Raw genomic sequence first — 13,483 nt, forward strand, 5'->3', positions numbered from 1 at the left:
TGGGTCCAGCCTCTGGGTTCTTTTGACAATGGAAGCCTGCTGAGTCCCCTCAGGGCTACAGCACCAGTCAGGCATGTCAGTCCCCCTCCCACCCTATCATCTGAGCATTAGTTGCCCCCTTCATCTAGCTGGCCATCAGCTGTGCAGGGCCCCTTCCTCTGAGCTCCTAAACCTCAGTAACCTTACCTCCCCCTTCCCCCCCAGCCCTGGGAGGGGTAGCTGCTGCTTCTAGTTACTAATACTTGGGCTGCTCAGAATCTCCTATTTTCTCATTTATCCTTCAATTATCTGTGTAACCGGCGGGTTATACTGTGTTTGATACATGAACTCGGCAAATCTCAGTTTAAGAGGTTAATTCTCCCCAAGGTCATCTCTAAATTCAACAATCTCAATCAAAATATCAATAGGCTTTTTTTCTTCCCCTACAAGCATATTCTTAAAATTTATACGGAAAGACAAAGGAGCTAGAAGAGCCAGAATTGTTTTTCAGAAAAGAAGAATGTGTTGGGAGGACTGTTGTTAACATGATTTCAAGAACCATGATAAAGGTGCAGAAACTAAGATAATGTGGTATTGGTGGGATGAGAGCCACAAAGATCACGGAGACAGAACTGAAAGCCCAGAAACACCAATGCAGCCGACTGATTTTTTTTAAGGATTTTATTTATTTATTTGAGAGACAGAGAATGAGAGATAGAGAGCACGAGAGGGAAGAGGGTCAGAGGGAGAAGCAGACTCCCCGCCGAGCAGGGAGCCCGATGCGGGACTCGATCCCGGGACTCCAGGATCATGACCTGAGCCGAAGGCAGTCGCTGAACCGACTGAGCCACCCAGGCGCCCCAGCCAACTGATTTTTGATAAAAGTCCAAAAGCAATTCGATGGAGAGAGGACAATCTTTTCAACAAATGGTTTTGGAACAATTGCATGTCCCTCTACCAAAATAAATAAATAGATAGATAAATAAATAAATATAAAAAAAGGACCTTGACCCATAACTCACACCTTATACAAAAATTAACCAAAAATATAGTATAGGCCAAAAAGTAAAATGTAAAACTGTAAAATTTCTATGGGAAAACAGGGAAGAAATCTTTGTAAGCTTAGGTTAGGCAAAGAGTACTAATTAAAAAATGATAAACTGGATTTTGTTAAAATTAAAAATATTGACTCTCCCAAAGACACTGTTAAGAGAATGAAAAGACAAGCCACAGACTGGGAGAAAGTATCTGCAAATCACATCTCTGACAGAGGATCTGTGTCCGGAATATACAAAGAACTCTCAAAAACCAACAATAAGAAAAGAATAATTAAAAAAAAAAATCAGTAGGTTCAAACAGACACTTCACCAGAGAAGATCTATGGATGGCCAATAAGCTCATGAAAACACACTCAAAGTCATTAGTCATTAAGGAAATGCAAATTAAATTTACAATGAGATACTGCTCCACGCCCATTAGAATGGCGAAAATAAAGGATACTGACAATAAGTGTGCTGAAGAGCCCAGTACAACTGACCTGGCATGAATTGCTGGTGGGAATGCAAAATGGTACTGTGCACTTCAGCAGTCTATCGGTTTTCTTACAAAGTTAGAGAAGCTAAGAAGTCCTTACCATGCAGCCCTGCAATCTGCTCCTAGGTATCTCCCCGCTGAAATAAAAATTTGTTTTCAAAAAAGTCCGTGTGAGAATGTTTATAGCATATGTATTCATACTCACCCTAAACTAGAAACAGCTACATGTCACTCACAGTGAGCGACAATCTGTCATCCATGCATACAGCAGAGTGCTATCAGTAAACCACTGATTTACACAACAGCATGGATGAACTAAATGCATCTTGCTTGGTGAAAGAAGACAGGCTCAAAAGGGTACATATGGTAAAATTCCATTCATGGAACAGGCAAAATCAAAGGGACAGAAAACAGATCAGGGTTACTTACCTGGGTAGGGGCTGGCGAAGGGGTTGACTACAATGGAGCTGCAGGCGGGAATTTGGGGGCGATGGAACTGTCCCGTATCATGCCTTGGGGGAGTGAACACGTGATTCTGTTTGTCCAATTACAAGAGCAAACGCACAGAATACTACACCGCAAAGGATGGATTTTACATATGTAATTTAAAGAAATTAACCAGGATATGGGGAGAAGCCCAAATGGAATAGGAAAGATAACAAAACACCTGAATGCATTACAAAAGAATAACTTAGCCCACAGGAGAGAATACAGAACTAGCCTCAATTTCTTTGGAAAACTGTTTTGACTGAATGCCCAGGTTAAGACAAAACACCGCGCGTAATCACTGTACCGTAGTTAGTAAATTTGTTTCTCATAAGGATAGAGCTAGAGGTTCTGAAACTATGTATGTGTACATGAGGGTTGAACAGATAAGCAGATATGATGTAGGTAATGAGCCAGATTTCTCTCTGCTGAAGAAAACAGCTACAGGTAAGGAAAGGGGAAAGGCTAGTGTGACCCTTATTACATTGGATTGGAATTGGAAGTGTCAGAATAAAATCTTGGTTTTAAAGTGTATATACAGATAGATCCAGAGCCCGTAGGGCTGTTAGTACAAAGGCCGGCAGGTTGAGGGGTGTCTAACACTCATAGATAGTGGCTACTATAAATATATAAAAACATACACACACATACATGCATATAACACTGGCATATTGACACAGGTGTGTATATATACATAGTGGCGGCTCAATTAAATGACTCTCTGTATTTGTGTTATTGGTCAATAAGCTGATGCCGCCCTTCCCCAGTCTCTCTGGACTGGCCCATTTGTGGCTTTTCAGTAAGGTGTCTATAATTTACTATCCAAACCAGGACATGTTTGTCTGGGACAGGTGCTGGACTGTTGGGACCACCAGTATGATAGTCATAAACTCGTGACTGTCCTGGGCCACTCAGACATGTGGTCACTCTTCTAGAAACAGCCCGCACTATGCATTTCTTGGCAGAATCTCTCAAAGGTTTTATGCATCTACGTATGAATACTGGGGTGGTGGGGGAGAGTGGAGGGCGGGAGAAGGCGTTCATCTTCCCAGTTATCAAAGGCAGAATATTGCCCTTTCCCTTTTGAGTTCCTTTGCTTCAGTTTTGTTGGGAGTCACCATCTGAGAGGATTGGGGTGTATGTGTACCAGCTTCTGAGGATGAGCTGTAAATTGATGCCAGCGTCCTTGTAGTTGAGGAAACACGGAGAGTACGAATCAGGGGCCATTGTGATTTATATGCTCAGTAATGTTGTGCAGTATACAACCTGCACAACTGTATGTGGTCACCGTGTATGAATACTTGGGAGAAGGAAGGATTGGAACATGAAACCAGGATTGTTTCTGGGGTACTTGGAGCCCTTTTCTGTCACCTGACACTCCTAATCGGGTTTAATCTGGTGAACCCCCCCAAGCCGGCCTAGGTCAGTGGAACTAGGGTGTAAACCTCAGGAGGGGCAGTGAGTGGAAATGTAGCAGCAAGGAGCAATGGCAGAAGGAACCTGCAGCAATTTCCAGTTGGAGGCCACAGGGTTACAGGCTGATAGGATTTTCTTTTTGCACCTGCTGATTCCATGTCCAGGTAAAATAACGCCCCAGTTCACGGACAGGGCCATCTGCAAGGTTTGGGTGGCCGGGAAGCCGAGGACGTCAAATCAGATCTCTGCTGAGAGGCTTCCAGAAAGAAGGGCATTCCCCTGAGACATGGCAGGAGGAGTCTGAGGCTGAGGGCAGGCCAGTGGGGCAGCAACTCACACCACTTCGGGAAAAGGACCGACAGCTCAGGGTTTCCTAAGTCATTCTCTACCCGCATAAACGAGGCAACGTCCTCTCGCTAGTTCTGAATGAAGATGGGACTGGTTGTTGCTTTCCTAGTCTTCTTTCCATTTCCTCTTCCCTGGGAACCCCAATTTTTAAAAAATCTCTCTGTGTCACATGCCCCTCTACGCTATAGATCACACGGGAAGGGTCATGTGGCCTCCCGGCAGGGCCACCCTTCTGCATCAGATGGCGCTGCGCTGACTTCTAGCTCTGCCGCTCATGACAGTGTGACTTTGGGCAAGAATTATTTTCTCCGTAAAGCATGGGCAATGGTGGCCTCCTCATGGTGCTGCAGTGAGGACAACAGGGCGAACTTCACCAGAGACCACGGCTGGTGCCTGCTCATAGTAAGAATGGCATTAATCTTCAGAAAGGGGTAGGATCATCTTATTATTTTGCCCCCCCCCCTTGTTTGGAACATGCACAGATTCAGATTCTGATAAAAACCAGTATGAATTCAAGAGTCAGATGGGAGATAGTAGCAGAAAATAGATACCTATCAGAGGTCAAAATGATTGCAAGAACTTTAGAAATGTTTGGCTAGCTAATTAGCAAACTCATCTTTTGTTCATTAAAGCAGGTCCTCTGAGGATCTGGACAATTGCTCATGATTTCAGTTACTTTGGGAAGCAGTGCAATTGCTTTTAAAAATATCATTATGTAACTTTAGACATCGATCTCTTTACTGCGTACTCAGTACTCCCCAAATCCTCACCCTCCTCCCGCTCTCCCTCCCAAGCTGCTCAGACAGCACCCCTTGCGCCCCACAGCTGTGCTTCTTCCCTGGCTATGAGCTCCAAAGATCCAGACCTTCCTCCTCTCTGTGCTTCAAAGCTGCCCTTCCTCAGAGAGGAGTTGTTGGTCGATGAAACAAAGCAGAGTTCATAAACAGTCTGCAAAAGAGAGGGAACATAGCACATCTAAGAAAAAGGCATTTCAGATCACTGGAGAGAAATGGATTCTTTAATAACTGATGCTGGGAAAACCAGTTAGTCTAAAAAATAAAACTAGATATTGTCCTTACTTTCTAATCTATATTCCAGATGGTACAATTACCTGAAGGTAAATGTTGAAACCATAAAAGTGCTAGTAGAAGGCATGAATGACTTTTAAAGATACTTACTTTATTTGACAGGGAGAGAGAGAGAGAGCACAAGCAGGGGAAGCCCAGGCAGAGGGAGAGGGAGAAGCAGCCTCCCTGCGGGGCTTGATCCCAGGACCCTGAGACGGTTAAGCGGACGCTTAACCGACTGAGCCACCCAGGCGCCCCAAGGGCATGAATGACTTTTACAATGAACATGAAGTGGAGATCTTTCCAACTATGGGGAAAAAAAAAAAAAAAAACAGAAATCATAAAACGAAATGTTGATACTTTTGATCTTGTAAGAAATCCACTTTAAACTTGACTAGTTCAAAACTTAAACATTTTGTATGGGGAAAAAGCACAAGGCAAATGACAAAATGAGGGAAAACATTTGCAGCATATATGATAAAGACACGATTTCCTTTCTTTCACACATTAATAAGGTATAGGATATTTCATAGAAAAGAAATGAAAATGGCTGATAAACTTAATGCTGACTTTAAAACAGCAAATCAACTCCACAATGAAATACCTTGTTGGACCTATCAGGTGGGCAACATTTTAAAGCTACATTAAAACCTTGCATTACCGAGGGTAGGGAGATGGGCTCTCAGTAACACAGACGAATGTATCAACCAGTCATCTTTTTTGGAAGATGAATTGACAGAATCAGGATTGCAAATGTGTATATCCTCTCTTCCGGAAATTCTACTCCAAGAACTTTATTTTTTGCCTAAGCTGGCAAAAATATACATACTAGAATCTTCCTTGTAGCATTAGTTTGTTATAGTAAACAACCTATACGACCATCGGCAGGGGCTGATGAAGTAATGTAGATATCCTGCGATTGGATGCTTTGAATTTATTTAACGGACGGGATAGATCTCTATGTGCTGACTTAGGAGGATTCTTAAGATATAGTATTAAACGGAAAGAGCACAGTGTAGAATAATATATATAGATAGTGAGATTTTAGCTCTGTTAAGGAGAAAGGACTACCACCTTTTGTATGTGTAGATAATTTCTGGAAAGACTCAGAAGAAAATTAAAGGTGATTGCATCTGGGGAGTTGAGATGATTTTAATATATGTCCTGAAGTATACTCCTCCCCTCAAAGGGTGAAGCCTAATTCCTCTGTGGCTGACTTAGTGACTTGTATCTAATGAGTAGACTATGGCAAAAGTGATATCGTGACTTCTGAAACTGAATCTTAAAAGTCATTGTGGCTTCCTTCTCACTCTCTCTTTTGGATCATGCACTCCGGGGGAAACCAGCTGCCTCTTAAAAATTATTATTTGAACATTTTTTAGAATTCCATTTTAATTTCCGTGTTGGTAGTTTTGCTATATTTCATTGCATCCCCCACCCCTGTGGCTCTCTAATAATCACGATATACCGTCTTAACTTTCACAGCCTAATTGAATATTGTCCTACTTTACATAAATATAGAACCCTTGCAACATAGAGGTCCACTGATCACCCCCCAGTGGAATATAGATCTGACATAGAACATTTCCTTTATATGACATCTGACATGTACCTATGTTATAAATACAAGGCAGTGTTACAATTTTTGTTTTGAATAGTCCTATGTGTTTGAAAGAAATTAAGATGGAAAAACCAGTCTTTTATATTTACCAGATATTTATCATTTTGGATGCCCTTCATTCCTTCCTAAAGATTCACATCTTCATTTGGTCTCATTTCTCTTAGACAGCCTGAAGAATTTCCTTTAGCATTTCTGCAACACAGGTCTGCTGGTGACAAATTCTTTTAGTTTTCTTTTATCTGAAAAATCTTTATTTTGCCTTCAGACTTGATAAATATTTTTTTCCTGGATACAGAATTCTGGGCTAGATATTTTTTTTCTTTCTTTCAGCCCTCCAAGATGCTGATCTACTGTCTTCTGGCCTCCATCATTTCTGAAACCAGTTATTTGAATCACTGTTGCCTTCTTTGTAAAATGTTGCTTTCTCTGCATGCTTTCAAGATGGTCTCTCTACCATTGGTTTTCAAAAGTTTGACTCTAATGTGCCCAGGTATGGTTTTCTTTTATTTAACCTGCTTGAGGCTTGCCGATCTTCTCAAGTGTGTAAATACATTTCTTTCCCCAAGTTTGGGGATTTTTTTGGACATTATGTCTTCAAATATTTTTTTCTATCCCGTTCACTTCTCTTTTCCTTCTAGGATTCCGACTGCATGTATGTTAGACCTTTCAATATTATCCTATGGGCCCTATTGTTTTTCTCTGTATTCTTCAGGTTGGATGTTTTATACTGATCTCTCTTTAGATTCACTGACTCTTTCCTCTGTTTTCTCCATTCTGTTAAGCCCATCCAATTAATTCTTTAAAATTTTAGATAGTGCATTTTTCAGTCATAGACTTTCCATTTGATTCTTTTTTATGGTAGCTTTTATTTATCTGCTAGCATTATCTTTTCATGTTCCTTTACATCATTTGGCAGAGTCAAAATTGCTGCTCTAAAATCATTTTCTGCCCATTTCAACATCTGCATTGTCTTGAGCTTGGTTTTTGTTGAATGTCTTTCATCTTTGGCATGGGTCACATTTTCTTCGTATGTCCAGAGATTTTTGGATTGTCTTCCAGATAGTATGATTGTTATGTTGTAGAGTCTGGATCTGCTGTATTCCTTCAAAAAGGTTTGAATTTTTGCTTTAGCAAATAATTAACTTGGTTGGGCTCAAACTGCAAACTCTGTTTCAAGGGTGACACCTCAACTCTCAGTTCGGCTGTCTTATCCCTAGCTGGGCTGCCTAAAGTCTGTCCTGCATACAGGTGACTAGGGGCCAGGCAGAAATCTGAGCAGAGTCTACACCTGAAAGTTGAGACTTTTTCTCTCTGTCCCTCGCCTTTCCTGGATTCCACCTTACTTTCCAGCAGCTGTGGTTATCCCCAAATTCTGGTCACCCCTGGTTCTGGTTCTTCAGGCCAAAAAGACTGTGGAGTCTCTATCAGTCTTAGTTACCCCTCAGGACACTGACTGCAGCTTGCCCCCAGGCTGAGAGTCATAAAAACAGGGTACTCACCTCATACTGTTTCCTTCTTCCAAGTATCAACTTCCCTCTAAATCTGTGTCTCTTGTATAGTCTCCAGAACCTTCAGCTTTCAGGTGTTTCTGTTTTTTTGTGTTTTTTTTTTGGTCCAGAGCTGATAGTTGTTATTTTCAGGAAGGCTGGTACAGTACAAGCTTACTCATCCATACCAGAGGTAGAACTCAGCCCAGAAACTGGATTCTTCACCAGATATACTGACTGTCACTTAATAAAATGCTGATCTGGCTTCATCAAATAGTCTAGAAAGGATCCTTGCCCTGAGAAGTGTCTGAAACAGTGGAGTTTTAGACACTGTATAAGACTGGTGATGTTTTGGGCGCCTGGGTGGCTCAGTTGGTTAAGCGACTGCCTTCAGCTCAGGTCATGATCCTGGAGTCCTGGGATCGAGTCCCGCATCGGGCTCCCTGCTCAGCAGGGAGTCTGCTTCTCCCTCTGACCCTCTTCCCTCTCGTGCTCTCTATCTCTCATTCTCTCCCTCTCAAATAAATAAATAAAATCTTAAAAAAAAAAAGAAGACTGGTGATGTTTTTTGAAGGATAATTTTTGTCAATGCTTGTCCATCTGTAGATAAGGGCCCTTTTTTTTTTTCTGAAGAGAAAGTAATGACCATGTAGGCAAACAGGAGATACTGACTCATCTCAGGTTAAGCCAGGCTTTGAGGATGACTCACTCTGCCTTCAGAGACGGGGGGAAAGGTCAAGTGGGTGGGTCTTCTGCTAATGGTTGGCTCTGACTTGACTAGATTTAGAACAAATTGATTCTGATTTGGGAAAGGTATGAACTTGATTTTCCAGGTCATTAGGAGGCATCTTCTGTTCCCTTTTATTTACCATCTAGAAGGCAGGAGATCCTAGGAAGTGATTAGAAACAAGCAAATAAATGCAATTTGTATGAAGTCATTCAGTCACGCAGAGCACTGTTGGGGGTGGAAGGTGAGGGAGGTGTTCGGGGGACCATGGGGAGAAGTCAGAGGCCAGAGGCACAACTGGGTCCTGTTTAGTCACCCCTTCTTCCTTTCTGTGAGCGCCGAGGTGGGGGTTGGATGTTTGGGGGTAGTTAGGAAGGACCTGAGTCTCACAGATTGGTGCCAGCATTTGTCATAGCTTTGGTCTTCTGTGACTTAGGAGCTTTGGGGCTGTTGGAAGGGCTCACTTTTCTCTTCTATAAAACTATGGCCACGGATTAGATGTGCTTAAAGGACCCTTCTGGTGCCATGAATCTCCAGAGAGGAGCCTCTCCACCTTATCAGCCCTCACCAGAGGGGAGATTATGGGAATGGGAGCCAAGACAGGAACAGTTGGGGCAGGAGAGAGTGGACACTGGAGGGTGACATGCCAGAGGCCAAAGGCATCATCACCCTCCCTATTTACCTTTCCTCCAGGTCCACCCTAGAGCTGAGGGTGGGAGTGGGCAGGACCCAGAGAATCTCACGGTGCGGTGAAGAAGTGCAACTCTCTCTGCAGTGGGCACTGCCCTCACCTCCCAGGAGAGCTTAGAAGGGCAAAGGGAGCCAAATCCTCCCTTGGGCCCCACCTGAAAAACCACCAACTGGGCTTCCTCTCACTGGGCTGAGCCCCCGCTTCCAACCTTGGGAAGGAAACATGCAGTTCTTCTCACTAGCTTGTCCCTCCTGGGGGCTGGGACTCCAGGTGGCTTAAAACAGTGGGAGAAGGGGAGAGGGAAGGGTTGGAGGAGGAGAGGAAACAGAAGGGGATGGTGGAGGGGGTGGAGGGCCAATGTCACCAGTTCTGTGTTGTGGATTCTGCTCAGCTCAGCGACCCCTTTTCTCTGCCCCCCCTCCCCCCAGTTTGGAAAGGTCCTCTGCTTGCATCTCTAGTTTATTAACTATCAAGTTTGTGCTCACCAGCACTTTCCATCAAACTTAAAAAAGTAGGAGGAGGATGCTTTGCCATCTGTTCACTCTCTCTTTACAAATTTTTCTGATTTCCCCACAACCAATTTCCCCTCCTTCCAAAGAGCTGTCAGCGCTGGCCCTTCTCAGAGGCTTTCTCTGATTAGAGCAGGGGGCTCAGGTGGTGGCTCTGAAGGTATTTGGTTTCAGCTTGCAACCCTGCCTGTCCTCAGCCCCAGATCTCCTTGCTCTGGGATGTCAGAGGTCCTGGTTCCTGAGCCAGCCGGTAGAAGGGACAGCTCCTTCCCCAGGTCGAAAGTGCAGTGGAGGAGGGTGAAGTTCCAAGATCAGAGGGTGACCTGGCCTACATGTTTCTCAAGAGATGGGACCTCCAATGACCACTGTGCTCAGTGAACTATCTCACCAGCTTTTGTTTTTATTTTTACTTTTTAGCTATTCCTCCCCAGCCATCATGGTGCTGCATGCACATTGTAGACATTTTGAGTAATACAGAAAATGATAGAGATTGTAGGAAATCACCCATAGGTGTATTACCCACGGGTAACATTGGCATCTTCCCTTCCAGTCCCCTTCCTCTTGCATCAGTTCTTTTTTTTTTTAAAGATTTTATTTTTATTATTTATTTATTTGAGAGAGAGAATGAGAGAGAGAGAGAGAGAGAGAGAGAGAGCATGAGAGGGGGGAGGGTCAGACGGAGAAGCAGACTCCCCGCTGAGCAGGGAGCCCGATGTGGGACTCGATCCCAGGACCCTGGGACCATGACCTGAGCCGAAGGCAGACGCTCAACCGACTGAGCCACCCAGGCGCCCGCATCAGTTCTTTATATATGAGATCAAAGAGCACAAACTCTGTTCTCCACTCCTTTTACAACTTAACCCTATACCAGTAGGATTGTCCTATGATATGAAGATTCTGTAAGCATCATTTAAAATGGCAGCATGACGTCCTGTCCAAAGGATATGCCTATTTTACTTAACAATGGGCCTATTTTTTTGGTTATGCAAGGTATTTCCACTTTTAAGTTATTATAAATGAATCTGAAAATAACATATTGGTGCACAAGCCTTTAGGACAGATTCCAGGAGTGCGACAGCCAGAAGGACTGGTTTCCCCTAATCCTAGGCAGGCTGAGCTTTTCCCAGCCTCCAGTCCTTCAGCCCCATTATGAGCCTCAGGCCTATTCTTAAGTCAGTTACCATATTCCACCTCAGGACTTTCTCAAAGTCTGTATCAGTTCACATTCCTACCAGCACTGGATGGGCATCCAGGTTATTTGGAAAGGCCACTTGCAAGCTAGAAAAACCTTTATGTTGCTTTGATCGCAAGGAAAGTTATGCACCCGGATCCCCATCATGGCCCGTCCCCTGAGCCTGTCCCCCAAATAGTTACAGTATTAACTGTCACTAGAGAACCGATAATTCCTTGGCGAAGGCCAACTTTGTTCTGAGTGCTCCGTATATAGAATCTAATCCTCACAGCAACCCTGAGAGATAGTGACATTCCCATTTTATAGATGAAGAAAGAGGGGCTCAGAGAAGAGAAAGAATCCTTCCAAGGGCACATGAGTGAGAGACAGAGAGGTGTAGACCCAGATTGTCTAGTCCCTAATACCCTGCTGGTGCTGCACATCACAGGGGGGTCAAGGAAGGGGGCAGCGCACTGAGACTAAGTGCTAAGCTGGGCTTCCTAAGGGCTTGGGAGTCAGGGGTGAGTGTGAGGTGGGGGTTGCTCTGGTTTTGGTTTTGGTGGTGGTTTTGACCTCACCACCTGGGTCATCTTGCCACTGAGATCGAGGCCGACTGGTGCCTGAGGGCTGTCTGCTCAAGGCTGTGTTCCTGGAAGGACAGATCTTATAATTTGTTTTTATCTTCTAGCTTGGAGATATAATTGACATATCGCATAAGTTTAAGGTGTACAAGGTAGTGATTTGATATATGTATGTATTGCAAAATGATGATCACAATAAGGTTAGTTTTTTTTTTTTTAAGATTTTATTTATTTATTTATTTGAGAGAGAGAACAAGCAGTAGGGAGGGGCAGAGAAGGGAGAAGCAGACTCCCCGCTGAGCCGGAAACCTGACACAGGGCTTGATCTCAGGCCTGGGAGATCATGACCTGAGCTGAAGGCAGATGCTTAACTGACTGAGCCATCCAGGTGCCCCCACAATAAGGTTAGTTAACACATCCATCACTATACATAGTTACAATTTTTTTTTTTTTTTGGTGCTGAGAATTTCTCAAATCTACTCTAGCAACTTTCAATTATACAGTATAGTATATTGTTAACTACAGTCACCATGTTGTACATTACATCCTTACAATTTACTCATCTTATAACTGCAAGCTTGGACACTTTGACCACCTTCACCCCATTGGCACCTCCACCACTGGCAACCACCAATATTCTTTCTGTTTCTGAGTTTGGTTTTTTAGATTCCACATATAAGTGAGATTACACAGTCTTAGTCTGACTCATTTCACTTAGCGTAATGCCCTCAAATTTCATTCATGTTGTTGCAAAAGGCAGGATTTCCTTTTTTATGGCTGAATAATATTCCATTATAGCTATATCTCCGTATCACATTTTCCTTTATATATAAATCACATTTTCTTTATCCATTCGTTCATTGATGGACACTTAGGTTGTTGCTATGTGTTGGGTTATTGGGAATAGATTGATTTAATTGATTTCATTTTATTTAATTTTATTTATTTATTTTTAAAGATTTTATTTATTTATTTGACAGAGAGAGACACAGTGAGAGAGGGAACACAAGCAGGGGGAGTGGGAGAGGGAGAAGAAGGCTTCCCTCAGAGCAGGGAGCCCGATGTGGGACTCGATCCCAGGGCCCTGAGATCATGACCTGAGCCGAAGGCAGACGCTTAACGACTGAGCCACCCAGGTGCCCTGATTTAATTTATTTTAGAGAGAGAGAGAGAGAGAGTGGGGTGAGGGACAGAGGGAGAGAATCTCAAGCAGACTTTGTGAGGAGCGTAGAGCCCAACATAGGGCTCACTCTCACAACCCTGAGATCATGACCTGAGCCAAAATCAAGAGTCAGATGCTTGACTGACTGAGGCACCCAGGTGCTCCTGGGCTGTTGGGAAAAATGCTGCAATGAACATGGGGGTAGGTATCTCTTCAAGATAGAGATTTTCTTTCCTTTGGATATATACCCAGAAGTGGAATTGCTGGATCATATGGTAGTTCTATTTTTAATTTTTTGAGAAAACTCCATCCTGTTTTTTATAGGATCTACATTCTAGAAAATTCTACATTCCCACCAACAGTGCACAGGGATTCCCTTTTCTCTGCATCCTCGCCAAGTCTGGGTATCTCTTGTCTTTTGGACAATAGCCATTCTAATAGGTGAAGTGGTAGCGCATCGTGGTTTTTGATTTGACAAATCTTGTCATAATTTTAATGCAGGTGGATGGAGACTTTCCAAAGCTGCTGCTTCTGTCCCAAATCCAAGGTCCAGGCTGCAGGGGACCAGGGACCTCATTTGCCTGAGTAGAGGTGGTGCAGCTGCTCTCTACTGTCTTGGGGGGAAAAAACAGTCTTAATTTAATATCCTTGGACATGTAACCTCCTGCAAACACAAATTTAATAGCTGAAAAAATATGATTATGT

Source organism: Eumetopias jubatus, unplaced genomic scaffold (assembly GCF_037043125.1).
Source record: "Eumetopias jubatus isolate StellerSeaLion01/CBP00866 unplaced genomic scaffold, mEumJub1_p1.0 scaffold_16, whole genome shotgun sequence".
In the NCBI taxonomy this organism is placed as follows: domain Eukaryota; kingdom Metazoa; phylum Chordata; class Mammalia; order Carnivora; family Otariidae; genus Eumetopias; species Eumetopias jubatus.